Below are 27,308 nucleotides of genomic sequence, written 5' to 3'. Positions count from 1 at the left end.
GTACATCCAATACTCGAACGCTCCGATAACAATAGAGCATCTGAGCGACGGTTGGACCAGCGACGAAGACAACACGGATTTTAACGGACCGGCAGAGCCAGAGGACCCAGCGATCGTGGATGCACGGCATCTAACCTGAGAAGCCATCGACTCCGTGGAGCAAACCACAAACCTAACCCCAGAGGAGGAGTTCGAGGCGAAGCAGCCCTACCGGCCAACCCACGAAGATGTCTGCAGTTGCATCCGGGAAATAAACGAGACGCTGAGGATCCTAGTTAACCTAGGCGTGGAGGTACCGACGATCTATTGGAGGAACTTACAGCGGCGGTCAGTTGCTATATTGAGGGAGTAGTCGACACGCAATTGGGTCTAGAACTCATTTCAGACGCCAACTACGATCTCAATTTAGTAGCTTGCGGTAAGTCCTACCAACACGTTTGGAGAGCGACGGAACCTACCACATGGCCACCGTGATAGCGTAGCAAGAATAAAGCTACAAGAACATAAAAATGGAGTGAAAAATTTAAAGTGCAGTGCTGTGTAAAAAGCAAGTTATGCGCAAAGTGATGTGCGGAAAAATTGACAGTGCCCGAAGAGAAAAAAAACCCCTTTAGTTGGTTTTTATAATCAATTATGTTACAGCAAGACTGAGCAAGTGGATAATAAGATAACAAAAAATAAAAGTGCAGTGAGAATAAGTGTATTTAAAGATCGATTAACAATCATTAGGCCATCAGAAGTCACCGGTCCAATGTACATCCAATACTCGAACGCTCCGATAATAATAGAGCATCTGAGCGACGGTTGGACCAACGACGAAGACAACACGGATTTTAACGGACCGGCAGTGCCAGAGGACCCAGCGATCGTGGATGCACGGCATCTAACCTGAGAAGTCATCGACTCCGTGGAGCAAACCACAAACCTAACCCCAGAGGAGGAGTTCAAGGCGAAGCAGCCCTACCGGCCAACCCACGAAGATGTCTGCAGTTGCATCCGGGAAATAAACGAGACGCAGAGGATCCTAGTTAACCTAGGCGTGGAGGTACCGTACCGGAGGAACTTACAGTGGCGGTCAGTTGCTATATTGAGGGAGTAGTTGACACGCAATTGGGTCTAGCACTCATTTCAGACGTCGACTACGATCTCAATATAGTAGCTTGCGGTAAGTCCTACCAACACGTTTGGAGAGCGACGGAACCTACCACATGGCCACCGTGATAGCGTAGCAAGAATAAAGCTACAAGAACATAAAAATGGAGTGAAAAATTTAAAGTGCAGTGCTGTGTAAAAAACAAGTTATGCGCAAAGTGATGTGCGGAAAAATTGACAGTGCCCGAAGAGAAAAAAACCCCTTTTGTTGGTTTTTATAATCAATTATGTTACAGCAAGACTGAGCAAGTGGATAATAAGATAACAAAAAATAAAAAGTGCAGTGAGAATAAGTGTATTTAAAGATCGATTAACAATCATTAGGCCATCAGAAGTCACCGGTCCAATGTACATCCAATACTCGAACGCTCCGATAACAATAGAGCATCTGAGCGACGGTTGGACCAGCGACGAAGACAACACGGATTTTAACGGACCGGCAGAGCCAGAGGACCCAGCGATCGTGGATGCACGGCATCTAACCTGAGAAGCTGACTCCGTGGAGCAAACCACAAACCTAACCCCAGAGGAGGAGTTCGAGGCGAAGCAGCCCTACCGGCCAACCCACGAAGATGTCTGCAGTTGCATCCGGGAAATGAACGAGACGCGGAGGATCCTAGTTAACCTAGGCGTGGAGGTACCGACGATCTATTGGAGGAACTTACAGCGGCGGTCAGTTGCTATATTGAGGGAGTAGTCGACACGCAATTGGGTCTAGCACTCATTTCAGACGTCGACTACGATCTCAATTTAGTAGCTTGCGGTAAGTCCTACCAACACGTTTGGAAAGCGACGGAACCTACCACATGGCCACCGTGATAGTGTAGCAAGAATAAAGCTACAAGAACATAAAAATGGAGTGAAAAATTTAAAGTGCAGTGCTGTGTAAAAAGCAAGTTATGCGCAAAGTGATGTGCGGAAAAATTGACAGTGCCCGAAGAGAAAAAAACCCCTTTTGTTGGTTTTTATAATCAATTATGTTACAGCAAGACTGAGCAAGTGGATAATAAGATAACAAAAAATAAAAGTGCAGTGAGCATATGTGTATTTAAAGATCGATTAACAATCATTAGGCCATCAGAAGTCACCGGTCCAATGTACATCCAATACTCGAACGCTCCGATAACAATAGAGCATCTGAGCGATGGTTGGACCAGCGACGAAGACAACACGGATTTTAACGGGCCGGCAGAGCCAGAGGACCCAGCGATCGTGGATGCACGGCATCTAACCTGGGAAGCCATCGACTCCGTGGAGCAAACCACAAACCTAACCCCAGAGGAGGAGTTCGAGGCGAAGCAGCCCTACCGGCCAACCCACGAAGATGTCTGCAGTTGCATCCGGGAAATAAACGAGACGCAGAGGATCCTAGTTAACCTAGGCGTGGAGGTACCGACGATCTATTGGAGGAACTTACAGCGGCGGTCAGTTGCTATATTGAGGGAGTAGTCGACACGCAATTGGGTCTAGCACTCATTTCAGACGTCGACTACGATCTCAATTTAGTAGCTTGCGGTAAGTCCTACCAACACGTTTGGAGAGCGACGGAACCTACCACATGGCCACCGTGATAGCGTAGCAAGAATAAAGCTACAAGAACATAAAAATGGAGTGAAAAATTTAAAGTGCAGTGCTGTGTAAAAAGCAAGTTATGCGCAAAGTGATGTGCGGAAAAATTGACAGTGCCCGAAGAGAAAAAAACCCCTTTAGTTGGTTTTTATAATCAATTATGTTACAGCAAGACTGAGCAAGTGGATAATAAGATAACAAAAAATTAAAAGTGCAGTGAGAATAAGTGTATATAAAGATCGATTAACGATCATTAGGCCATCAGAAGTCACCGGTCCAATGTACATCCAATACTCGAACGCTGCGATAACAATAGAGCATCTGAGCGACGGTTGGACCAGCGACGAAGACAACACGGATTTTAACGGACCGGCAGAGCCAGAGGACCCAGCGATCGTGGATGCACGGCATGTAACCTGAGAAGCCATCGACTCCGTGGAGCAAACCACAAACCTAACCCCAGAGGAGGAGTTCAAGGCGAAGCAGCCCTACCGGCCAACCCACGAAGATGTCTGCAGTTGCATCCGGGAAATAAACGAGACGCAGAGGATCCTAGTTAACCTAGGCGTGGAGGTACCGTACCGGAGGAACTTACAGCGGCGGTCAGTTGCTATATTGAGGGAGTAGTCGACACGCAATTGGGTCTAGAACTCATTTCAGACGTCGACTACGATCTCAATTTAGTAGCTTGCGGTAAGTCCTACCAACACGTTTGGAAAGCGACGGAACCTACCACATGGCCACCGTGATAGTGTAGCAAGAATAAAGCTACAAGAACATAAAAATGGAGTGAAAAATTTAAAGTGCAGTGCTGTGTAAAAAGCAAGTTATGCGCTAAGTGATGTGCGGAAAAATTGACAGTGCCCGAAGAGAAAAAAAACCCTTTAGTTGGTTTTTATAATCAATTATGTTACAGCAAGACTGAGCAAGTGGATAATAAGATAACAAAAAATAAAAGTGCAGTGAGAATAAGTGTATTTAAAGATCGATTAACAATCATTAGGCCATCAGAAGTCACCGGTCCAATGTACATCCAATACTCGAACGCTCCGATAACAATAGAGCATCTGAGCGACGGTTGGACCAGCGACGAAGACAACACGGATTTTAACGGACCGGCAGTGCCAGAGGACCCAGCGATCGTGGATGCACGGCATCTAACCTGAGAAGTCATCGACTCCGTGGAGCAAACCACAAACCTAACCCCAGAGGAGGAGTTCGAGGCGAAGCAGCCCTACCGGCCAACCCACGAAGATGTCTGCAGTTGCATCCGGGAAATAAACGAGACGCAGAGGATCCTAGTTAACCTAGGCGTGGAGGTACCGACGATCTATTGGAGGAACTTACAGCGGCGGTCAGTTGCTATATTGAGGGAGTAGTCGACACGCAATTGGGTCTAGCACTCATTTCAGACGTCGACTACGATCTCAATTTAGTAGCTTGCGGTAAGTCCTACCAACACGTTTGGAGAGCGACGGAACCTACCACATGGCCACCGTGATAGCGTAGCAAGAATAAAGCTACAAGAACATAAAAATGGAGTGAAAAATTTAAAGTGCAGTGCTGTGTAAAAAGCAAGTTATGCGCAAAGTGATGTGCGGAAAAATTGACAGTGCCCGAAGAGAAAAAAACCCTTTAGTTGGTTTTTATAATCAATTATGTTACAGCAAGACTGAGCAAGTGGATAATAAGATAACAAAAATTAAAAGTGCAGTGAGAATAAGTGTATTTAAAGATCGATTAACAATCATTAGGCCATCAGAAGTCACCGGTCCAATGTACATCCAATACTCGAACGCTCCGATAACAATAGAGCATCTGAGCGACGGTTGGACCAGCGACGAAGACAACACGGATTTTAACGGACCGGCAGAGCCAGAGGACCCAGCGATCGTGGATGCACGGCATCTAACCTGGGAAGCCATCGACTCCGGGGAGCAAACCACAAACCTAACCCCAGAGGAGGAGTTCAAGGCGAAGCAGCCCTACCGGCCAACCCACGAAGATGTCTGCAGTTGCATCCGGGAAATAAACGAGACGCAGAGGATCCTAGTTAACCTAGGCGTGGAGGTACCGACGATCTATTGGAGGAACTTACAGCGGCGGTCAGTTGCTATATTGAGGGAGTAGTCGACACGCAATTGGGTCTAGAACTCATTTCAGACGTCGACTACGATCTCAATTTAGTAGCTTGCGGTAAGTCCTACCAACACGTTTGGAAAGCGACGGAACCTACCACATGGCCACCGTGATAGCGTAGCAAGAATAAAGCTACAAGAACATAAAAATGGAGTGAAAAATTTAAAGTGCAGTGCTGTGTAAAAAGCAAGTTATGCGCAAAGTGATGTGCGGAAAAATTGACAGTGCCCGAAGAGAAAAAAACCCCTTTAGTTGGTTTTTATAATCAATTATGTTACAGCAAGACTGAGCAAGTGGATAATAAGATAACAAAAATAAAAGTGCAGTGAGAATAAGTGTATTTAAAGATCGATTAACAATCATTAGGCCATCAGAAGTCACCGGTCCAATGTACATCCAATACTCGAACGCTCCGATAACAATAGAGCATCTGAGCGACGGTTGGACCAGCGACGAAGACAACACGGATTTTAACGGACCGGCAGTGCCAGAGGACCCAGCGATCGTGGATGCACGGCATTTAACCTGGGAAGACATCGACTCCGTAGAGCAAACCACAAACCTAACCCCAGAGGAGGAGTTCGAGGCGAAGCAGCCCTACCGGCCAACCCACGAAGATGTCTGCAGTTGCATCCGGGAAATAAACGAGACGCAGAGGATCCTAGTTAACCTAGGCGTGGAGGTACCGTACCGGAGGAACTTACAGCGGCGGTCAGTTGCTATATTGAGGGAGTAGTCGACACGCAATTGGGTCTAGAACTCATTTCAGACGTCGACTACGATCTCAATTTAGTAGCTTGCGGTAAGTCCTACCAACACGTTTGGAAAGCAACGGAACCTACCACATGGCCACCGTGATAGCGTAGCAAGAATAAAGCTACAAGAACATAAAAATGGAGTGAAAAATTTAAAGTGCAGTGCTGTGTAAAAAGCAAGTTATGCGCTAAGTGATGTGCGGAAAAATTGACAGTGCCCGAAGAGAAAAAAAACCCTTTAGTTGGTTTTTATAATCAATTATGTTACAGCAAGACTGAGCAAGTGGATAATAAGATAACAAAAAATTAAAAGTGCAGTGAGAATAAGTGTATTTAAAGATCGATTAACAATCATTAGGCGGCCATCAGAAGTCACCGGTCCAATGTACATCCAATACTCGAACGCTCCGATAACAATAGAGCATCTGAGCGACGGTTGGACCAGCGACGAAGACAACACGGATTTTAACGGACCGGCAGTGCCAGAGGACCCAGCGATCGTGGATGCACGGCATCTAACCTGGGAAGACATCGACTCCGTGGAGCAAACCACAAACCTAACCCCAGAGGAGGAGTTCGAGGCGAAGCAGCCCTACCGGCCAACCCACGAAGGTGTCTGCGGTTGCATCCGGGAAATAAACGAGACGCAGAGGATCCTAGTTAACCTAGGCGTGGAGGTACCGACGATCTATTGGAGGAACTTACAGCGGCGGTCAGTTGCTATATTGAGGGAGTAGTCGACACGCAATTGGGTCTAGCACTCATTTCAGACGTCGACTACGATCTCAATTTAGTAGCTTGCGGTAAGTCCTACCAACACGTTTGGACAGCGACGGAACCTACCACATGGCCACCGTGATAGCGTAGCAAGAATAAAGCTACAAGAACATAAAAATGGAGTGAAAAATTTAAAGTGCAGTGCTGTGTAAAAAGCAAGTTATGCGCAAAGTGATGTGCGGAAAAATTGACAGTGCCCGAAGAGAAAAAACCCCTTTTGTTGGTTTTTATAATCAATTATGTTACAGCAAGACTGAGCAAGTGGATAATAAGATAACAAAAAATAAAAGTGCAGTGAGAATAAGTGTATTTAAAGATCGATTAACAATCATTAGGCCATCAGAAGTCACCGGTCCAATGTACATCCAATACTCGAACGCTCCGATAACAATAGAGCATCTGAGCGACGGTTGGACCAGCGACGAAGACAACACGGATTTTAACGGACCGGCAGTGCCAGAGGACCCAGCGATCGTGGATGCACGGCATCTAACCTGGGAAGTCATCGACTCCGTAGAGCAAACCACAAACCTAACCCCAGAGGAGGAGTTCGAGGCGAAGCAGCCCTACCGGCCAACCCACGAAGGTGTCTGCGGTTGCATCCGGGAAATAAACGAGACGCAGAGGATCCTAGTTAACCTAGGCGTGGAGGTACCGACGATCTATTGGAGGAACTTACAGCGGCGGTCAGTTGCTATATTGAGGGAGTAGTCGACACGCAATTGGGTCTAGAACTCATTTCAGACGTCGACTACGATCTCAATTTAGTAGCTTGCGGTAAGTCCTACCAACACGTTTGGAGAGCGACGGAACCTACCACATGGCCACCGTGATAGCGTAGCAAGAATAAAGCTACAAGAACATAAAAATGGAGTGAAAAATTTAAAGTGCAGTGCTGTGTAAAAAGCAAGTTATGCGCTAAGTGATGTGCGGAAAAATTGACAGTGCCCGAAGAGAAAAAAAACCCTTTAGTTGGTTTTTATAATCAATTATGTTACAGCAAGACTGAGCAAGTGGATAATAAGATAACAAAAAATTAAAAGTGCAGTGAGAATAAGTGTATATAAAGATCGATTAACGATCATTAGGCCATCAGAAGTCACCGGTCCAATGTACATCCAATACTCGAACGCTCCGATAACAATAGAGCATCTGAGCGACGGTTGGACCAGCGACGAAGACAACACGGATTTTAACGGACCGGCAGTGCCAGAGGACCCAGCGATCGTGGATGCACGGCATCTAACCTGGGAAGACATCGACTCCGTGGAGCAAACCACAAACCTAACCCCAGAGGAGGAGTTCGAGGCGAAGCAGCCCTACCGGCCAACCCAAGAAGATGTCTGCAGTTGCATCCGGGAAATAAACGAGACGCTGAGGATCCTAGTTAACCTAGGCGTGGAGGTACCGACGATCTATTGGAGGAACTTACAGCGGCGGTCAGTTGCTATATTGAGGGAGTAGTCGACACGCAATTGGGTCTAGAACTCATTTCAGACGTCGACTACGATCTCAATTTAGTAGCTTGCGGTAAGTCCTACCAACACGTTTGGAAAGCAACGGAACCTACCACATGGCCACCGTGATAGCGTAGCAAGAATAAAGCTACAAGAACATAAAAATGGAGTGAAAAATTTAAAGTGCAGTGCTGTGTAAAAAGCAAGTTATGCGCAAAGTGATGTGCGGAAAAATTGACAGTGCCCGAAGAGAAAAAAACCCCTTTAGTTGGTTTTTATAATCAATTATGTTACAGCAAGACTGAGCAAGTGGATAATAAGATAACAAAAAATTAAAAGTGCAGTGAGAATAAGTGTATATAAAGATCGATTAACGATCATTAGGCCATCAGAAGTCACCGGTCCAATGTACATCCAATACTCGAACGCTCCGATAACAATAGAGCATCTGAGCGACGGTTGGACCAGCGACGAAGACAACACGGATTTTAACGGACCGGCAGTGCCAGAGGACCCAGCGATCGTGGATGCACGGCATCTAACCTGGGAAGACATCGACTCCGTGGAGCAAACCACAAACCTAACCCCAGAGGAGGAGTTCGAGGCGAAGCAGCCCTACCGGCCAACCCACGAAGGTGTCTGCGGTTGCATCCGGGAAATAAACGAGACGCAGAGGATCCTAGTTAACCTAGGCGTGGAGGTACCGACGATCTATTGGAGGAACTTACAGCGGCGGTCAGTTGCTATATTGAGGGAGTAGTCGACACGCAATTGGGTCTAGAACTCATTTCAGACGTCGACTACGATCTCAATTTAGTAGCTTGCGGTAAGTCCTACCAACACGTTTGGAAAGCGACGGAACCTACCACATGGCCACCGTGATAGCGTAGCAAGAATAAAGCTACAAGAACATAAAAATTTAGTGAAAAATTTAAAGTGCAGTGCTGTGTAAAAAAGCAAGTTATGCGCTAAGTGATGTGCGGAAAAATTGACAGTGCCCGAAGAGAAAAAAAAACCCTTTAGTTGGTTTTTATAATCAATTATGTTACAGCAAGACTGAGCAAGTGGATAATAAGATAACAAAAAATTAAAAGTGCAGTGAGAATAAGTGTATATAAAGATCGATTAACGATCATTAGGCCATCAGCAGTCACCAGTCCAATGTACATCCAATACTCGAACGCTCCGATAATAATAGAGCATCTGAGCGACGGTTGGACCAACCACGAAGACAACACGGATTTTAACGGACCGGCAGTGCCAGAGGACCCAGCGATCGTGGATGCACGGCATCTAACCTGAGAAGTCATCGACTCCGTGGAGCAAACCACAAACCTAACCCCAGAGGAGGAGTTCAAGGCGAAGCAGCCCTACCGGCCAACCCACGAAGATGTCTGCAGTTGCATCCGGGAAATAAACGAGACGCTGAGGATCCTAGTTAACCTAGGCGTGGAGGTACCGACGATCTATTGGAGGAACTTACAGCGGCGGTCAGTTGCTATATTGAGGGAGTAGTCGACACGCAATTGGGTCTAGAACTCATTTCAGACGTCGACTACGATCTCAATTTAGTAGCTTGCGGTAAGTCCTACCAACACGTTTGGAGAGCGACGGAACCTACCACATGGCCACCGTGATAGCGTAGCAAGAATAAAGCTACAAGAACATATAAATGGAGTGAAAAATTTAAAGTGCAGTGCTGTGTAAAAAGCAAGTTATGCGCAAAGTGATGTGCGGAAAAATTGACAGTGCCCGAAGAGAAAAAAACCCCCTTTAGTTGGTTTTTATAATCAATTATGTTACAGCAAGACTGAGCAAGTGGATAATAAGATAACAAAAAATAAAAGTGCAGTGAGAATAAGTGTATTTAAAGATCGATTAACAATCATTAGGCCATCAGAAGTCACCGGTCCAATGTACATCCAATACTCGAACGCTCCGATAACAATAGAGCATCTGAGCGACGGTTGGACCAGCGACGAAGACAACACGGATTTTAACGGACCGGCAGTGCCAGAGGACCCAGCGATCGTGGATGCACGGCATCTAACCTGAGAAGTCATCGACTCCGTGGAGCAAACCACAAACCTAACCCCAGAGGAGGAGTTCGAGGCGAAGCAGCCCTACCGGCCAACCCACGAAGATGTCTGCAGTTGCATCCGGGAAATAAACGAGACGCAGAGGATCCTAGTTAACCTAGGCGTGGAGGTACCGACGATCTATTGGAGGAACTTACAGCGGCGGTCAGTTGCTATATTGAGGGAGTAGTCGACACGCAATTGGGTCTAGCACTCATTTCAGACGTCGACTACGATCTCAATTTAGTAGCTTGCGGTAAGTCCTACCAACACGTTTGGAGAGCGACGGAACCTACCACATGGCCACCGTGATAGCGTAGCAAGAATAAAGCTACAAGAACATAAAAATGGAGTGAAAAATTTAAAGTGCAGTGCTGTGTAAAAAGCAAGTTATGCGCAAAGTGATGTGCGGAAAAATTGACAGTGCCCGAAGAGAAAAAAACCCCTTTAGTTGGTTTTTATAATCAATTATGTTACAGCAAGACTGAGCAAGTGGATAATAAGATAACAAAAAATTAAAAGTGCAGTGAGAATAAGTGTATATAAAGATCGATTAACGATCATTAGGCCATCAGAAGTCACCGGTCCAATGTACATCCAATACTCGAACGCTGCGATAACAATAGAGCATCTGAGCGACGGTTGGACCAGCGACGAAGACAACACGGATTTTAACGGACCGGCAGAGCCAGAGGACCCAGCGATCGTGGATGCACGGCATGTAACCTGAGAAGCCATCGACTCCGTGGAGCAAACCACAAACCTAACCCCAGAGGAGGAGTTCGAGGCGAAGCAGCCCTACCGGCCAACCCACGAAGATGTCTGCAGTTGCATCCGGGAAATAAACGAGACGCAGAGGATCCTAGTTAACCTAGGCGTGGAGGTACCGACGATCTATTGGAGGAACTTACAGCGGCGGTCAGTTGCTATATTGAGGGAGTAGTCGACACGCAATTGGGTCTAGAACTCATTTCAGACGTCGACTACGATCTCAATTTAGTAGCTTGCGGTAAGTCCTACCAACACGTTTGGAAAGCGACGGAACCTACCACATGGCCACCGTGATAGCGTAGCAAGAATAAAGCTACAAGAACATAAAAATGGAGTGACAAATTTAAAGTGCAGTGCTGTGTAAAAAGCAAGTTATGCGCAAAGTGATGTGCGGAAAAATTGACAGTGCCCGAAGAGAAAAAAAAACCCTTTAGTTGGTTTTTATAATCAATTATGTTACAGCAAGACTGAGCAAGTGGATAATAAGATAACAAAAATAAAAGTGCAGTGAGAATAAGTGTATATAAAGATCGATTAACGATCATTAGGCCATCAGAAGTCACCGGTCCAATGTACATCCAATACTCGAACGCTCCGATAACAATAGAGCATCTGAGCGACGGTTGGACCAGCGACGAAGACAACACGGATTTTAACGGACCGGCAGTGCCAGAGGACCCAGCGATCGTGGATGCACGGCATCTAACCTGGGAAGACATCGACTCCGTGGAGCAAACCACAAACCTAACCCCAGAGGAGGAGTTCGAGGCGAAGCAGCCCTACCGGCCAACCCACGAAGATGTCTGCAGTTGCATCCGGGAAATAAACGAGACGCAGAGGATCCTAGTTAACCTAGGCGTGGAGGTACCGACGATCTATTGGAGGAACTTACAGCGGCGGTCAGTTGCTATATTGAGGGAGTAGTCGACACGCAATTGGGTCTAGAACTCATTTCAGACGTCGACTACGATCTCAATTTAGTAGCTTGCGGTAAGTCCTACCAACACGTTTGGAAAGCGACGGAACCTACCACATGGCCACCGTGATAGCGTAGCAAGAATAAAGCTACAAGAACATAAAAATGGAGTGAAAAATTTAAAGTGCAGTGCTGTGTAAAAAGCAAGTTATGCGCAAAGTGATGTGCGGAAAAATTGACAGTGCCCGAAGAGAAAAAAACCCCTTTTGTTGGTTTTTATAATCAATTATGTTACAGCAAGACTGAGCAAGTGGATAATAAGATAACAAAAAATAAAAGTGCAGTGAGAATAAGTGTATTTAAAGATCGATTAACGATCATTAGGCCATCAGAAGTCACCGGTCCAATGTACATCCAATACTCGAACGCTCCGATAACAATAGAGCATCTGAGCGACGGTTGGACCAGCGACGAAGACAACACGGATTTTAACGGACCGGCAGTGCCAGAGGACCCAGCGATCGTGGATGCACGGCATCTAACCTGGGAAGTCATCGACTCCGTGGAGCAAACCACAAACCTAACCCCAGAGGAGGAGTTCGAGGCGAAGCAGCCCTACCGGCCAACCCACGAAGATGTCTGCGGTTGCATCCGGGAAATAAACGAGACGCAGAGGATCCTAGTTAACCTAGGCGTGGAGGTACCGACGATCTATTGGAGGAACTTACAGCGGCGGTCAGTTGCTATATTGAGGGAGTAATCGACACGCAATTGGGTCTAGAACTCATTTCAGACGTCGACTACGATCTCAATTTAGTAGCTTGCGGTAAGTCCTACCAACACGTTTGGAAAGCGACGGAACCTACCACATGGCCACCGTGATAGCGTAGCAAGAATAAAGCTACAAGAACATAAAAATGGAGTGAAAAATTTAAAGTGCAGTGCTGTGTAAAAGCAAGTTGTGCGCTAAGTATTGTGCGGAAAAATTGACAGTGCCCGAAGAGAAAAAAAAACCCTTTAGTTGGTTTTTATAATCAATTATGTTACAGCAAGACTGAGCAAGTGGATAATAAGATAACAAAAAAATTAAAAGTGCAGTGAGAATAAGTGTATATAAAGATCGATTAACGATCATTAGGCCATCAGCAGTCACCGGTCCAATGTACATCCAATACTCGAACGCTCCAATAATAATAGAGCATCTGAGCGACGGTTGGACCAACGACGAAGACAACACGGATTTTAACGGACCGGCAGTGCCAGAGGACCCAGCGATCGTGGATGCACGGCATCTAACCTGAGAAGTCATCGACTCCGTGGAGCAAACCACAAACCTAACCCCAGAGGAGGAGTTCAAGGCCAAGCAGCCCTACCGGCCAACCCACGAAGATGTCTGCAGTTGCATCCGGGAAATAAACGAGACGCTGAGGATCCTAGTTAACCTAGGCGTGGAGGTACCGACGATCTATTGGAGGAACTTACAGCGGCGGTCAGTTGCTATATTGAGGGAGTAGTCGACACGCAATTGGGTCTAGCACTCATTTCAGACGTCGACTACGATCTCAATTTAGTAGCTTGCGGTAAGTCCTACCAACACGTTTGGAGAGCGACGGAACCTACCACATGGCCACCGTGATAGCGTAGCAAGAATAAAGCTACAAGAACATAAAAATGGAGTGAAAAATTTAAAGTGCAGTGCTGTGTAAAAAGCAAGTTATGCGCAAAGTGATGTGCGGAAAAATTGACAGTGCCCGAAGAGAAAAAAAACCCTTTAGTTGGTTTTTATAATCAATTATGTTACAGCAAGACTGAGCAAGTGGATAATAAGATAACAAAAAATTAAAAGTGCAGTGAGAATAAGTGTATATAAAGATCGATTAACGATCATTAGGCCATCAGAAGTCACCGGTCCAATGTACATCCAATACTCGAACGCTGCGATAACAATAGAGCATCTGAGCGACGGTTGGACCAGCGACGAAGACAACACGGATTTTAACGGACCGGCAGAGCCAGAGGACCCAGCGATCGTGGATGCACGGCATGTAACCTGAGAAGCCATCGACTCCGTGGAGCAAACCACAAACCTAACCCCAGAGGAGGAGTTCGAGGCGAAGCAGCCCTACCGGCCAACCCACGAAGATGTCTGCAGTTGCATCCGGGAAATAAACGAGACGCAGAGGATCCTAGTTAACCTAGGCGTGGAGGTACCGACGATCTATTGGAGGAACTTACAGCGGCGGTCAGTTGCTATATTGAGGGAGTAGTCGACACGCAATTGGGTCTAGAACTCATTTCAGACGTCGACTACGATCTCAATTTAGTAGCTTGCGGTAAGTCCTACCAACACGTTTGGAAAGCGACGGAACCTACCACATGGCCACCGTGATAGCGTAGCAAGAATAAAGCTACAAGAACATAAAAATGGAGTGAAAAATTTAAAGTGCAGTGCTGTGTAAAAAAGCAAGTTATGCGCAAAGTGATGTGCGGAAAAATTGACAGTGCCCGAAGAGAAAAAAAACCCTTTAGTTGGTTTTTATAATCAATTATGTTACAGCAAGACTGAGCAAGTGGATAATAAGATAACAAAAAATAAAAGTGCAGTGAGAATAAGTGTATATAAAGATCGATTAACGATCATTAGGCCATCAGAAGTCACCGGTCCAATGTACATCCAATACTCGAACGTTCCGATAACAATAGAGCATCTGAGCGACGGTTGGACCAGCGACGAAGACAACACGGATTTTAACGGACCGGCAGTGCCAGAGGACCCAGCGATCGTGAATGCACGGCATCTAACCTGAGAAGTCATCGACTCCGTGGAGCAAACCACAAACCTAACCCCAGAGGAGGAGTTCGAGGCGAAGCAGCCCTACCGGCCAACCCACGAAGATGTCTGCAGTTGCATCCGGGAAATAAGCGAGACGCTGAGGATCCTAGTTAACCTAGGCGTGGAGGTACCGACGATCTATTGGAGGAATTTACAGCGGCGGTCAGTTGCTATATTGAGGGAGTAGTCGACACGCAATTGGGTCTAGCACTCATTTCAGACGTCGACTACGATCTCAATTTAGTAGCTTGCGGTAAGTCCTACCAACACGTTTGGAGAGCGACGGAACCTACCACATGGCCACCGTGATAGCGTAGCAAGAATAAAGCTACAAGAACATAAAAGTGGAGTGAAAAATTTAAAGTGCAGTGCTGTGTAAAAAGCAAGTTATGCGCAAAGTGATGTGCGGAAAAATTGACAGTGCCCGAAGAGAAAAAAACCCCTTTTGTTGGTTTTTATAATCAATTATGTTACAGCAAGACTGAGCAAGTGGATAATAAGATAACAAAAAATTAAAAGTGCAGTGAGAATAAGTGTATATAAAGATCGATTAACGATCATTAGGCCATCAGCAGTCACCGGTCCAATGTACATCCAATACTCGAACGCTCCGATAACAATAGAGCATCTGAGCGACAGTTGGACCAGCGACGAAGACAACACGGATTTTAACGGACCGGCAGTGCCAGAGGACCCAGCGATCGTGGATGCACGGCATCTAACCTGAGAAGTCATCGACTCCGTGGAGCAAACCACAAACCTAACCCCAGAGGAGGAGTTCAAGGCGAAGCAGCCCTACCGGCCAACCCACGAAGATGTCTGCAGTTGCATCCGGGAAATAAACGAGACGCAGAGGATCCTAGTTAACCTAGGCGTGGAGGTACCGACGATCTATTGGAGGAACTTACAGCGGCGGTCAGTTGCTATATTGAGGGAGTAATCGACACGCAATTGGGTCTAGAACTCATTTCAGACGTCGACTACGATCTCAATTTAGTAGCTTGCGGTAAGTCCTACCAACACGTTTGGAAAGCGACGGAACCTACCACATGGCCACCGTGATAGCGTAGCAAGAATAAAGCTACAAGAACATAAAAATGGAGTGAAAAATTTAAAGTGCAGTGCTGTGTAAAAAGCAAGTTATGCGCAAAGTGATGTGCGGAAAAATTGACAGTGCCCGAAGAGAAAAAAACCCCTTTTGTTGGTTTTTATAATCAATTATGTTACAGCAAGACTGAGCAAGTGGATAATAAGATAACAAAAAATTAAAAGTGCAGTGAGAATAAGTGTATATAAAGATCGATTAACGATCATTAGGCCATCAGAAGTCACCGGTCCAATGTACATCCAATACTCGAACGCTCCGATAACAATAGAGCATCTGAGCGACGGTTGGACCAGCGACGAAGACAACACGGATTTTAACGGACCGGCAGTGCCAGAGGACCCAGCGATCGTGGATGCACGGCATCTAACCTGAGAAGTCATCGACTCCGTGGAGCAAACCACAAACCTAACCCCAGAGGAGGAGTTCGAGGCGAAGCAGCCCTACCGGCCAACCCACGAAGATGTCTGCAGTTGCATCCGGGAAATAAGCGAGACGCTGAGGATCCTAGTTAACCTAGGCGTGGAGGTACCGACGATCAATTGGAGGAATTTACAGCGGCGGTCAGTTGCTATATTGAGGGAGTAGTCGACACGCAATTGGGTCTAGCACTCATTTCAGACGTCGACTACGATCTCAATTTAGTAGCTTGCGGTAAGTCCTACCAACACGTTTGGAGAGCGACGGAACCTACCACATGGCCACCGTGATAGCGTAGCAAGAATAAAGCTACAAGAACATAAAAGTGGAGTGAAAAATTTAAAGTGCAGTGCTGTGTAAAAAGCAAGTTATGCGCTAAGTGATGTGCGGAAAAATTGACAGTGCCCGAAGAGAAAAAAAACCCTTTAGTTGGTTTTTATAATCAATTATGTTACAGCAAGACTGAGCAAGTGGATAATAAGATAACAAAAAATTAAAAGTGCAGTGAGAATAAGTGTATATAAAGATCGATTAACGATCATTAGGCCATCAGAAGTCACCGGTCCAATGTACATCCAATACTCGAACGCTGCGATAACAATAGAGCATCGGAGCGACGGTTGGACCAGCGACGAACACAACACGGATTTTAACGGACCGGCAGAGCCAGAGGACCCAGCGATCGTGGATGCACGGCATCTAACCTGAGAAGCTGACTCCGTGGAGCAAACCACAAACCTAACCCCAGAGGAGGAGTTCGAGGCGAAGCAGCCCTACCGGCCAACCCACGAAGATGTCTGCAGTTGCATCCGGGAAATGAACGAGACGCGGAGGATCCTAGTTAACCTAGGCGTGGAGGTACCGACGATCTATTGGAGGAACTTACAGCGGCGGTCAGTTGCTATATTGAGGGAGTAGTCGACACGCAATTGGGTCTAGCACTCATTTCAGACGTCGACTACGATCTCAATTTAGTAGCTTGCGGTAAGTCCTACCAACACGTTTGGAGAGCGACGGAACCTACCACATGGCCACCGTGATAGCGTAGCAAGAATAAAGCTACAAGAACATAAAAGTGGAGTGAAAAATTTAAAGTGCAGTGCTGTGTAAAAAGCAAGTTATGCGCTAAGTGATGTGCGGAAAAATTGACAGTGCCCGAAGAGAAAAAAAACCCTTTAGTTGGTTTTTATAATCAATTATGTTACAGCAAGACTGAGCAAGTGGATAATAAGATAACAAAAAATTAAAAGTGCAGTGAGAATAAGTGTATATAAAGATCGATTAACGATCATTAGGCCATCAGCAGTCACCGGTCCAATGTACATCCAATACTCGAACGCTCCGATAACAATAGAGCATCTGAGCGATGGTTGGACCAGCGACGAAGACAACACGGATTTTAACGGGCCGGCAGAGCCAGAGGACCCAGCGATCGTGGATGCACGGCATCTAACCTGGGAAGCCATCGACTCCGTGGAGCAAACCACAAACCTAACCCCAGAGGAGGAGTTCGAGGCGAAGCAGCCCTACCGGCCAACCCACGAAGATGTCTGCAGTTGCATCCGGGAAATAAACGAGACGCTGAGGATCCTAGTTAACCTAGGCGTGGAGGTACCGACGATCTATTGGAGGAATTTACAGCGGCGGTCAGTTGCTATATTGAGGGAGTAGTCGACACGCAATTGGGTCTAGCACTCATTTCAGACGTCGACTACGATCTCAATTTAGTAGCTTGCGGTAAGTCCTACCAGCACGCCTATAGAGCGACGGTATTTGACAGACTAGAAGCGCAGCTGAGGCGCTAAGAAGAATGTGCTTACCTCATAAGACAAAACCAAAATCCGTAGTCCTCACGGAGGAGGAATTAATCAGGGAGATAAGACAACTTAATGATTTCCTGGATCATTGGCAGGATTACAAAAAATAGATAACATTATGCATTAAAAATAATAATACCATTCTTCTTCTAAAAAGCAAATTTGAAAGAAACAAAAGATTTTTTCACCTTAAGAAAAAAATATTTAACGTCTAAAAGTAAAATTGAATGAAAGAAATGATTTTTCCATTTTAAAGATTTTTCACCTTGAGAAAAATACCTTTTTTGCTTGATACAATATTCATTTTACATGACTAAATTGAAAGAAATCGTAAGGAGATTAGAATTAATGAACAAAACATTGCAGCTATATCGGGGCTATAGAAGTAGGGACAAACTACGACAAATACGACGAGACAGAAATTAAATTACGAACAACGACGAACAATAATATCATTTAAAATTTAATTACTAACATAATCGAAAGCATTTACCAAGAGACAATTAACACCAATAACATATCAGACGATTTAAACGAGACTTTGAAAACAAATAAGAAACTTACATTGAAGACCATAACTCACATTATCATATCACTTTCATCTGCATATAAAATACAAAAACAATTCGTTTCCATTGCCCACGTAACAATAAAAACAAATACAAGCATAGACGAAAGTAAACCATCCCACATGGATCTCTTAAAAATCATCAATACGGCAACCAATGCCATACCAACATTCAGCGGTAGATATGACGAAGCCAGGGCAATGCTAACTGCATTAGAAATGCTAAAAGAATCAGTTGGAAAATCAAACATCATCGCATAATAGTGCAAGCTGTTGAATCAAAACTATGAGGGAAGGGAAGAAAAATCATAACTACAACGGTTAATAGAGTCGATGAAATAATTAACAAAATCAAGGCTCATTTGAGAAAACCCGAATCATCAGAAGATTCGGCCACGAGAAGGCCTCTGCCATACATGCCACAAAGCAAAAAACCACACCGAAGGATTTTGGTGAAGAAATTCAAGCACTGGCAGAAGAACAGGAACCGGCATATCTCAATGAAAAAATGGATCCAGAATTAGCTTCTGAAAAAACACAAAAAAATCGTTATGACAGCTTTTATGACAGAAAAGGGCTAAAAAAGGAACAACACCAAGGACTAGTTTTGTCAGGTAAAATCCCCAGCCTAGAAGCTGCTATCAAAGCAATTAACATCATGGACAAACTAAGTCAAAACTTACAGAAAAAAGACGAATAAATGGCAGAATGGTCAGGACAACATATACAATAGTTCCAACCAACGACAGCCCAATAATCCAAGAAACAATGAACAACGTTCAAATAACAACTGGAGGCAAACCCCCCAGCAAAACAATAACAATTGGAGGGCACAAAAGCCACAAACCGGGAGACAAGGGAATGCCTATAATAGACAGCCTACACAGGGAACAGGGTATAATACTCAAAAAAGGCAACCCCCACCCCAAATTTCAATAATCAAAGTAAATAAAGTTAGACCAACACAGGAATACAAACCAAAAGACATTGTTGACATTATAAGCGTAGGAGAAGGAATAATAATTCCCCCTGGGACAACAATTACGGATGTAATTGTCGAGGGAGTGAAAATCCAACAAGCATTTCACATCGTACCAGACAATTTCAAAATACCCGTAGATGGTATACTAAGTACAGATTTTTTGCATAAATCATCGATGTATAATAAATTATAATACCTAGATTTTCTCGGTAAAGCATGATGGAGAGTTTCTAAGGACGCCAATTGAAGATACAATCAATGGCAAATCACTCATACCTCCAAGATGCGAAGTAATTAGGAACCTTGATAAGCTAGACAAATTTGATAAAGACGCAGTAGTTTGTGCAGAACAACTACAAGAAGTTCTAGTAGGAAACTGCATTGTAAATAAAAACTACCCATTCATAAAATTACTACTTAAATACTTCTAATGAAGCTAAATTAGTAAACAAGAGCCACATACTATTACTTTAAGTGAATTTGATCTAGTAAAGACTACCAATCATAAGGATGAAAATAAGTAGGCAATTATAAAGGAATTAATCCGAAAGGAAAACATTTTCCAAGATACAGATAAATCATTTGAATAATTACTTTTAGGTTATAATGACATTTTTCATTTCCCAGATAATCATTAGATTACAAAAAACCTTTTCGAACAGGATATAAAATTAGAAGATAAAAGACCCGTGAGCATACCGAACTACAAACAAAACCATTCACAAGGACCAGAAATCAAAAAGCAAATTGAGAAAATGCTTCAAGATGATGTAATAGAACACTCGGTGTCACATTACAATTCACCCATCTTACTGGTTCCGAAAAAGTCCTCAGATGAGAAAAAATGGAGATTAGTAGTCGATTTTAGACAGCTTAACAAAAAGCTGCTCCCCGATAAATTTCCACTACCTAGAATAGACTCCATATTAGATCAGCTAGGGCGAGCAAAATTTTTAGCACATTAGATCTCATGTCAGGATTCCATCAAATACCACTGGAAGAATCGTCAAAAAAGTATACAGCTTTTTCAAGCACGGATGGTCACTATCAATTTAAACGATTACCTTTTGGATTGAACATTTCTCCAAATAGTGTTCAGCGAATGATGACCATAGCCATGACAGGCCTCACGCCGGATATTTTGTATATGTCGATGTTGTAGTAGTAGGAGCTTCAGAAAATCACCATCTAAAAAATTTAGAAAAGTGTTTCGACAGACTCAGACACTACAACCTCAAACTAAACCCAGAGAAAAGTTGCTTTTTCAAAAAGGAAGTTACTAATCTCGGACATAAGATAACCGACAAAGGCATTCTTCCAGATGATTCGAAATATGACAGGATAAAGAATTACCCAATACCACAATACGCAGACGACGTGAGAAGATACGTAGCATTCTGCAATTATTACAGAAAGTTCATCCCAAACTTTGCTTTGAAAGCAAAACCGCTTAAAAGCCTACTAAAGAAAAATACAAAATTTGAATAGACACAAGAGTGTCAAGAAGCTTTCTAATACTTAAAAAACACACTGATTAGTCCACAGATATTACAATATCCTGACTTCAGTAAGCAATTTATACTAACCACAAACGCTACAACTGCAGCATGCGAAGCAGTTTTAGCACAGGAACATGACCGCGTAGATATGCCGATATGCTCTGCAAGTAGAACCTTCACGAAAAGGGCAGCGAATAAAGCAATCATCGAAAAGGAACTAGCCGCAATACATTGGGCTATAATGAATTTCAAGCATTACTTATACGGTACAAAGTTTACCGTCAAAACGGACCATAGACCACTAGTCTATCTGTTCGGTGTGAAAAATCCTTCATCAAAGTTGACGAGAATGAGATTAGATTTGGAAGAGAGTTCGATTTTACAGTTGAATTTGTAAAAGGGAAACAACGTTGCAGCAGACGCTTATTTTTCAAATGAATTATAAAAAATTGTTAAACCAAACATTAGAAAAAAGCTTGACCCCAGGTAAATGCATAAAAAGTATTGCAAAATAATACAAGAACGTAAGAAAATCTTTAAAACATTAAAAGAAACAAAAACAAAATAAGACGTTAAATATTTATCTTTTTATATGCAAAGGCTAGTATTCTTGACCATCCTAATAACGTCGGCTAATATTGTTGACCAACGTAATAACGCGTCTATGGCCAACTCTTCAAATCAAGAATCTTAATCAGGAACCCGTACTACTCATAAAAAACGAAGAATGCAAAATTCAAAACGGAATAATGAACATTATACATCCAAGCAATATTACAAATATTGAGCACAATGTAATTACATTTGAAAAAATAGCTATACTAGTCAATAAGAGGCTAGAATAGTCAATAGTCTAGTCACAATAGAAAGTCTATATCAAAGGTAATAACAGAAATCAATAAGGAAACCAAAGATAGATTTAAAAAGCTAGCGCCGTCACGAAACCGTTACAAGCGATGGGATATGCTAGGCTCAGCATAGAAATCAGAGAACACATAGCAACTTATCGCTAAAAGCGCAGCGTAGGACGAAGTCTAGTGACGAAAAGTCCGCTAGAACAAAGTTTTATTGTACCTCGAAACATGTAAGCGAAACACTTATCTACCCCGGCGGTACTCGATGTACAGTTGTACGATCATCACATTACATGGTGACCGTAACTATCCAAAATCAAACATACGACATGGCGACCGTAACTATCTGCGAACGCATTACAACGTCTACAACTAACGAATGGTAAACAGATATCCATTAATGAGATACTTGAAACGATAATCAACAACTAAAATATTCAAACGCAATCTCGAGAACACCATCTTTTGTTGAAATACACAATACCAAAAATGTGCTTAAAGAAGAGATGTTATTCTACATATTTCCAATATTCAAAAATTCGCCCAAATTTGAAAACAATTCCAAAATATTCCAAATCAAACCACTCACCATAAATGATTCAATTATCGTTAACATACCACAATACATCGTTATGACCAAACAAGCAATATTACTAGCAATCAAACCATTCGATTTACTGCAACTACGTGAATATACAAAACCGTTCAAAGACATCTGTCCTATACCAATATTGAAGGGAAAAGAAATCGAAAACGATCGAATATAGAATGGGAACTTCATCCTTACGTTTAATAATTGCAATAGCAATTGATAACCGCACCTTCATGTCAGAAGAAACAACAAGTGCAAAAGAAGTACTAGGAGCTTTCCCCAATCTTACAGTGAATTGGAATATCATAGATAAGTAATAGGAGCTTTCCCCAATCTTACAGTGAATTGGAATATCATAGAGAAGACAAATATGACAAAAATTCAAAATGAAATAATTTGAAACATGAAGCATCCCAAACACATAGCAATTAAGCACTTTTCACAATATTTGGAAGCATCACTATTACAATAGCAATTCTGATGATCATCGTTTTCGTGTACGTAAAAACAAGAAAATGCACGAATATTGCCATAAGATCACCCAGCGAGAACTTCGCGGAGGAACTTCAATTTACCCCCGGAGGAGTTATGATACACGCATAGTGTGTAGTCCCAGCTAAGCGAAAGCAAAGCAGACGTTTACTTTCTGTGGCAAGAAACACACCACAAGATCATCGCGCTCTCCCGCGCTCTCCCATGATTCTCCACAGCGGGAAATCGCAGAACACATTTTATGCTGAGTTAGTACAAAATTTGCCAAATTAAAAAAGAAAAAAATCTTAGCCAGGCATCGCACAAACAAGCTTCTAGAGATAAAGGTCTCAATTATCAAAAACAACATAAGACCACCGATTGCAGAGCATTGCTTACAAAATCTGTAGAACGAAGATGGCCAATTCTAAGAGGAAAGGGAATATGTACCAATTGTTGCCGGTTTTCAATCCATACCTCTTACAGTTGCAAACTTAGATAAGCTCGGTAAAGCTTGCTACTTTTCAATGATAGGAAACTTTGTATCAAGATAGGAAACACTGAAAACGGCCTTTTCAGTGAACGGCGAAAAATATGAATTCAAGACACTGTAGTGCGCACTTATCAGACCACTGCTGGAATAGGCTAACATTGTTTGGTGGCCCGCATCTACTCGGACACTTTCGCGGTTATAGTCCATCTAACGGAAGGCAAAACGCTTCGCCCTTCGTGGTTGGCCACGTCGTCTCGATTACAGGACTAGATGTTTGCTGCTTGGGATCCCGCCCCTCGCCGAACGGGTTGAGCACGCCAGGCTTGCATTTATTACGGGAATCTTAAACGGAACCATCGACTGTCCCGAGCTGCTTTCGAGAATTCACCTCTATGTTCCTGCCAGAATACTCCGTTGCCGGCCAATGCTGGCAGTCGCTGAAACCCGAACAACCTTTGGCTCTCGCAACCCCCTTCTTTTTATGTGCCGTCTACTAAATTCAGCTAACGATCTCTATAGCCTGGAATGACGATTGCAGATCGTCGTTATCTAATGTATATTGTAAACAAAATTTGACTCGAGAGGGCTCTTTAGTCCATTGAATAAACTAAACACGTTTGGCATTCGGATTAAACAACGCTTCAGCTACCTTTCTACAATTGTACATTTTTTCCAGCTACCTGTATACATTTCTTAATCAACGAGGACGCAGTACCCGCATTCATTGCCGGGCTACATGAACCCTATTTTGGTCATGCACAGGCAGCAAGACCAAAGGACACAGAGGACGCCTATGCATTTTTGTGCAAATATAAAGCACAGGAACAGAATGCGATAGCTCATGATAAATATTTCAAAAAACAGCCTTATCAAAATCAGAAAAGATACAACCATGTCGATCAAAATAAAACGGATGATAACAAACCAACAAGGGTAGGATCTGAGAAGCGTTTCTCTAGATCAAACGAGATACCAGAACCGATGGACATATATACTTCGTACAAAGATACATCTTTGTGTACAAAGATGAGTCACATGAAAAGGCAATATAATAATAATGAAGCCGAAAGTGGCGAGGTAGATAGCGAGGACGAACAAATAGAAGCAGAAGGAAATTTTTGCATAGCCAACAAAAAAAAAAAAAATACATGACTGGCAAATACCCACCACACAGAAAGAAATTAAACAATTTCTTGATCTTACTGGATACTACCGTAGATTTATCAAAGATTATTCCAACCTCACGAAACCGCTTTCAAAATGCTGAAAAAAGGATTCAATCAAAGATTCATAACATAAAGAGTATCAAGAATCGTTTGGAAAACTTTAAAAAGGTATTTTCATCCGATCAAATTCTAGCATACTCCGACTTTCAACTCCCATTCATATTGACAACAGACACAAGCAACAATTTGCGCTCTTGGAGCTTTTCTAACACAAATTCAAGATAAAGTAGAAAAACCAATTGCTTTTGGAAGTAGAACATTAAATAAAACAGAAGAGACCAACAGCAAAAATACTGAAACCCTTTGTAACTGAAAAGTCGATATAAACATTGAAGAATCATCCTCCACTTTAAATTCCCTGAACCCTGACCGATAAATATTACAGAAACCAGATAATTTAAAAAAAAACTCATTTACTACCAACTGAAACCCCGTTCCAATAGCATCTTATCGCCAATAGCGCAGTGTAAGCAAAAATCGACATCTTAAGCCAAGACAAAAATAACAAATGCATTGTAACCCAACCCACCCAAAGCAACAGTTTTGAAACACCCCACTTTTTCAACAAAAAAAAACAAAGGTTTTTTTTCAATACGGGATCAATAAGAAAAACAATCGAAATATGATTGCACACCAACATATTTAACCAAATCAATAACTTTTCTTAGTATAAATAAACCACCACCGATTATAGCAATTCAGATTCATTCTGTCAGATTCGGTTCAGATGATGACTGTCAGGATAGGACTGTGCCCTTCAAACATCAATCGACTTCTCAATTAAAGAGTTTAGTTACGTCCCCCTACCTAAGGTAAGGCCTCTAAACTCCAACATTTCCAGTAAGGGAAACCTCTTAAACGTTCCTATGATCGCCTGGACGATCAAGTGTCGTAAAATCGGTTTCGAAACAGTATCCACCTCAGTGCTGCCTATTTCGGCATAATGACTACCTTCCTTAACGATGTTTGAAGGCCAACCTTGCCGGCGCGAGTTCAAAGTTATTACATGGCGACCGTATCCAAAATCCAAATCCAAAATGATTGTAACAATCACAACCAAAAATTGTTTTAATAATATTAAAACGCATTACATAGAAATTTTATGCATATAAGATAGGAAGATAGCATCGCAAAAACAAAAAACCAAATTATTTAACTATTTAATAAGAAAATATATTTAAGGATCAGCAATATGTGAAACTTTCCTTAAACCTAACATACGTTCCTTAAACGTCGATTCTGTAATTCATAGAGCAGTTAGAATATCATGACTAAAACGTGGTATAACCATCAAAAGAAATATGGCACGAAATATTAACCTTTCCTAAACTAAAAATAATTGAGGCGATTGGTATTTCTATTACAACGCGTAGAGGGTTGTTTCGACACACTAGATTAATGTTTAGCGTGTAAACAAGAATAATTACATACGCAAATAAAAACCTATCAAACATACAAAAGCGCAATGCACAAATTGAAAAAGAGGCTGAGACTCTCGTTTGGTCTGTTGAACGGTTTGAAATTTGAATCAATTACAGACCACAAGCCTCTGGAAAAAATAGTGTGAACTTTATATTGACATGCAAAATATTATGTTAAGAGGAAACATAATAATAATAATGCCATTTTCACGAAGAGAACAAACCTTAAGGCCATCCTGGTGTGTACCATCATGATAATTTAGCATCCACAGTCCAATCCAAGCAATCAGGCATTAAGGAAATCTAATGTTATATTATTTTATATTAAAACTTTCTTGTGCATTTTAAACCTTTAAATGTTGAAAAAAAAAAAACTAATTCCTTTAGTTGGTTGACAAATGTTGTTTTAGAGCTGCTTGTACAAGAATCTAAAGTATTTTATCAAAGCCAACACAAATATAAAAATAAATAAAGCCTATCGATGTAAATAATCGATCATTGAAGATAGTTTGCATAAACTAAAATGTTCTAAGTCCCAGCAAGCGAGATTGTCATCATGGCAAGACAAACAAAAATTTGAAATAATTTATAGTCTGTAGTTATGCTCTTATTTATGTATATCTCACTGTTCTCACAGAACTACAGAACACGGTGTCACATGACGAGAACTCAGAGCGCGATGTCGGGTTAAGCACAAGGAAACATTTCTAAAAACGATTTCGCACGATAATCAACGACATTCGAATATTTTCCGATTTCCGAAGACTCCACACGTGAGGCATCATGTTTCCCGTATGCATTCTGAAGACTCAATGTGACGAGACACGTCCAACAGATGGACGGATGGATCCGCGATTAACGTAGAAACTCCAACATCATTTCACCTCTCAGCAGTCCAGCAGATTGACAAAATTATCATAAATAGTAAATAAACCGTCGAAATTACTTTCTTTAACTAAATGTTGCTGCAACCTTAGAGAACGGTAGATGTGACAAGTAAACAATTGTTAAATGCAAGTTATTAAATTATAATAAAAAAATAAAAGGTCACAAAAAATATGGTTTATAGAAAAAAAAATCTATAATCCGATATTCAAATCATTTCAAATGAAGAGCTAACAGCACGCTGCAGCTTAAATATAATTACAAAGTACTCCAAGAAGAGAATGCATTAACGATTGCAATCGATTTTGGATCCGTCAACGTACTATAACAGACCAAATCCAAATATTTCCATCCTATCAAAATAAACCCAATTGGAAATATTGCTACATGCATTAAGTAATAAGCAAGAAAATCTTACCGAAAACCATATTGCCAGATAGTAACGCAAACGGGTGGTCAAAATCAAAAAGTTTATAAGTTAATTCCCGAAAACAATATAAAAGGGTTGCTACAAGCAGATAGTGAAAA

At 42.7% G+C, this 27,308-nt stretch overlaps 1 protein-coding gene across 2 annotated transcripts in view; it reads right to left on the bottom strand.

Moving 5' to 3' along the window:
* The window catches only part of LOC120908614 (translin-associated protein X-like), a 67,342-nt gene that overhangs the window by 34,619 nt on the left and 5,415 nt on the right, over positions 1–27,308 (bottom strand). The window contains exon 3 of one of the 2 annotated variants that reach the window (XM_040319810.1): positions 26,481–26,867. The exons of the other annotated variant lie outside the window; for it this stretch is intronic. The gene's annotated coding sequence lies outside the window, so the exon portion shown is untranslated. Of the gene's footprint in view, positions 1–26,480; positions 26,868–27,308 lie in introns of those variants that run through there. 2 annotated transcript variants of the gene reach the window in all.

This window comes from Anopheles arabiensis, chromosome 2, assembly GCF_016920715.1.
Source record: "Anopheles arabiensis isolate DONGOLA chromosome 2, AaraD3, whole genome shotgun sequence".
Lineage (NCBI taxonomy): Eukaryota > Metazoa > Arthropoda > Insecta > Diptera > Culicidae > Anopheles > Anopheles arabiensis.
Note: the sequence above shows the minus strand (reverse complement) of the source record. Positions and strands in the feature narration are given on the sequence as shown.